The following is a 3665-nucleotide window of genomic DNA, read 5'->3' as shown; positions in this document are numbered from 1 at the left end:
ACGAGCATCATCTAAATTTGAGCCAATGTCGTATGTCGCATGTGCGTCAGACGAGCATCATCTAAATTTGAGCCAATGTCGTATCTAGACATTTTCTCCTCCAAATCTACCGTTCAGCAGATTCCAGGAATGTTGTGTCTTGGGCCACTGAAAAGGCCAAGTCTCCTTGAAGGAGAAGGAACCTGTAGGAAAGTAATAGATTCCATGAGTGTGAAAGGGAGAAGCAGCGGAGAGAGGACACACACGCACACACATAACACACGCTAAGCCTCTTTCGCGTGTGAGGAGTTGGGTTGCATGGGAGACTAGTTGGATGAATCAAGGCCCAGGGAAAAAGACGGCGATATAAACCTGCCTGACAGAGCGTGAGGATGATGAAATCCTTCTCAACAGTGGGGAGCCCCCTTCCTCTTGGCGACTGTGCACTGTGTTTGGGAAGGTGCGGGCCTCCATCCTAATTTCCCAGCCATCCATGTCTTCCACTGGGGCTCCACACAGTTACCACTGCGAATTGCTTTCTTCCCGAGCTGTATTTTATTCTAGCAGAGCAGGTAGTTTCCCTTCCTTCTGTACACGGGGACTGGGATTGAATGTAACATTAAATGCAGGCTCATTTACCTGGAAGTGCTCCTCCTTAGAGCCTGGGCCGCAGAGCTGCATCACACGCCGAGGACAGATAATGGGAACAGAAGCCTCACGGAAAGACCACTGAGTCATTCTGTCATCCAGACTCAGAAAGCCCAGACAAGAGCCCTGCGTCCCCGCCTGAATTCTATAGACACCAAGAGTCAGGGAGTCCTTCTGACATTTGGGGCCTGGGTTGTAAGTTTCCACAACTGTGAAATTCACAGATTACTTGGACTGATTTGGTTCGTGAAATTCACAGCAGGGACTGCTTTATATAGCAGCTCCTTCCTTTTTTTACTCTCTGAATCTGCTCTTGCATATCGTAGGGCAAGGTGGACAGGGTGCTTCAGTGGGGGCACACAAGCCCCCTGGACTCCTAGGGACTTGGGTTCTGAGGTGGAGTGAGCACCTGACCCTTTATGAGGAAGGTGGAGGCAATGCTATGGTTTGTTACAAGCAGGTTTCAGAGGAGTAGGCCTGAGAACGAGATAACGGGTTTGGAGACCAGTACATTAGTGACCTGTGAGAACAGCTGTATGGGGAGGGGGCAAGCCCGCCTGAGAGGAGTGGACACAACATGGCGACATCTGCAGGGAGATGCAGAGCAGAGGAGCCTGGACGGTGGCCTGCGCGGAGAGCACACAGAGGAGGTTCTCCTGAGGCTGATGGAGCCCCAGCCCAGCTTTAATGCTGGGGCAGGAGCTGATGGTGAAGGGGACTCATGTTCACGGACAAGACCCCCAGGACTCAGAGCCTGGCCACGGTGTGACAGGACTGCTGGAAGGACTAAGAATGGTAAGGCCCAGGGAAGGATGGGAGAGTGGCTCTCCTTGCATTTGGGAAAACCGAAGAGATGGGTGGAGACAAGAGGATTCTGCCCTGAAGAAACTAAGAGAGAGCAGGCGCTCAAGATGGTTTTGAATGTCTGCGCGAAATGAGTATCTGTGAACCAGAGTCTCCTTCGTGACTATACCTCGCTTAAATTCTTTTTAAATTGTGGTAAATGCACAAAACATAACATTTGCAATTGCAACCATTTTAAAGGGTTTGTTTCTATGGCATCAAGCACATTGGCCTCATTGTGCAGACATCATCACTATCCATCTCCAAAACGCTTTTCATATTCTCACACTGAACCTCTGTGCCCACGAAACCCTGACCCTCACATGTCCTCCCCACAGCCTGTGGAAACCACCATTCTACTTCCTGTTTCTACAAGTTTGCCTACTGCAGGAATTTCATATAAATGGAATCATGCAATATTCCATTGTCCTTCTGTGACTGGCTTCTTTCACTTAACAAAATGTCCAGGGTTCATCCATGTGCCAGAATCTCCTTCCTTTGCAAGGCTGAATAGTATTCCATCGTACGGAGAGAACTCAATTTGTTTTTCCATCTGTCAGGGGACCCTTGGCTTGCTCTCACCTTTTGGCTTTGTGAATAACTCTGCTGTGAACATGCGTGTGCGACTATCTCTTCCAACTCCCACGTTCACATCTTCTGGGTGTATATCCTGAAGCAGAATTACTGGATCAGATGATAATTCCATGTTTAAGTTTCCATGCTGTTTTCCACCAACTGCATCCACCAACCTTACATCCCCATCAGCAAAGCACAGTGTTCTAATTTTTCCACATCTCAACAACACTGGTTATTTTATTTCTTCCTCTTAAAAAAATGATAACCATCCCAATGGGTGTGAAGTGGTATCTCAGTGTGGTTTTGCTCTGTGTTTCCCGAATGCTTAGTGATTGTTGAGCTCATTGCACGTGCTCATTGCACATGTGTCTGCCTTCTTTGGAGGGATGTCTATTCAAGTCCTTTGTCCATTTTTCAATTGGGTTGTTGGTGTTTTGCTGGTGAGTTGTAGGAATTCTTTATATACACTGGATATTGATCCCTTATCCAATACGTGATCTGCAAATATTCTCTCCCATTCCATGAGTTGCCTTTTCACTCTGTTAATTGTGTCCTTTGATGCACACACATTTTTGATTTTGATGAAGGCCAGTGTATCTCTTCTTTCTTTTGTTGCCCATGCTTTAGGTGTCCTATCTAAGAAATTCTCAGCAGATACAAGGTCATAAAGCTTTCCTCTGACATTTTCTCTTAGGAACTTTATAGTTTTAGTTCTTACATTTAGGTTTTTGGTCAACTTTGAGTTAATTCTTTTAAAATTGTGAAACATAGCATGGATTTATTTGTTATCCCTGCACAGGGACAGGTTAGTCCCCTCTGTATAGTTGCAATTTTAGTATACACCCTGCCAAAACAAGGGTTGAAACACAGTCTCTGGAGAAAATACATTACCATAAGCATATGAAAATAAAACTGTTTACAACACACTTATAATAAGTGTTCTCAATTTCGGGCATTCATTTACTTCTCCTGGACCCACCAGATGTGCTGTTATTATTTAAGCATTCGTCTGCCGCCTGCATGCCCCGTGAAGCCTTTCCTTAAGGTTCTGAGACCCTGACTCTCACACAGTTCTCTCCATGTTGGCTGATGTCTTTCCCTCTCTCAGTGCCGAGCCATTGGGAGCCCAGCAAGACTTTTAGGTCCTCTTGTCAATTTTTCACAATCTGTAGATGGATGCTGTGACATGGACATATTTCAAAGAGTTTGGATATTGATTTAAAACAAGGGGGATTGGTTTGAAAACCTGTACATGGAGATTCTAGATGCCCAGATACTTTCTCCCACCCCCTGAAGAAACAAAGGGTTAATTCTTTGGAGAAACTAAACCAGGGAGTCTCTGGACTCAGACACACTGTGAAGGGATGAGGCTCTGGATGAGCAAGAACACCATGAGCATCAGCAGATCAGATTTCTAGGTACCCCTACCACTGCCCCCACCCCTTCCTCCCATCCTGCTCCCAGAACACCTGCTTCTAGGCATACACCCTCCCCTACCCCTGCCCCTGACAAGAAACAGGAGGGCTTTACCCTGGAGAGACTGAACTCTACCAAAGAAAAGACCTACAGGGGGGCGCCTGGGTGGCTCAGTCGGTTAAGCGACTGCCTTCGGCTCAGGT

The 3665-nt window shown here is 46.7% G+C and overlaps 1 non-coding gene across 1 annotated transcript; it reads right to left on the bottom strand.

Annotated features, from left to right (window-relative positions):
- Positions 1 to 2800: 2800 nt before the first annotated feature.
- Positions 2801 to 2906, bottom strand: LOC123325616. Its single transcript, XR_006540549.1, has one exon. It is a non-coding gene; the product is annotated as a U6 spliceosomal RNA (small nuclear RNA).
- Positions 2907 to 3665: the final 759 nt, after the last annotated feature.

This window comes from Neomonachus schauinslandi, chromosome 8, assembly GCF_002201575.2.
Source record: "Neomonachus schauinslandi chromosome 8, ASM220157v2, whole genome shotgun sequence".
NCBI classification, from domain to species: domain Eukaryota; kingdom Metazoa; phylum Chordata; class Mammalia; order Carnivora; family Phocidae; genus Neomonachus; species Neomonachus schauinslandi.
The sequence above is the reverse complement of the archived record's forward strand: the minus strand, read 5'-3'. Positions and strand labels throughout refer to the sequence as shown.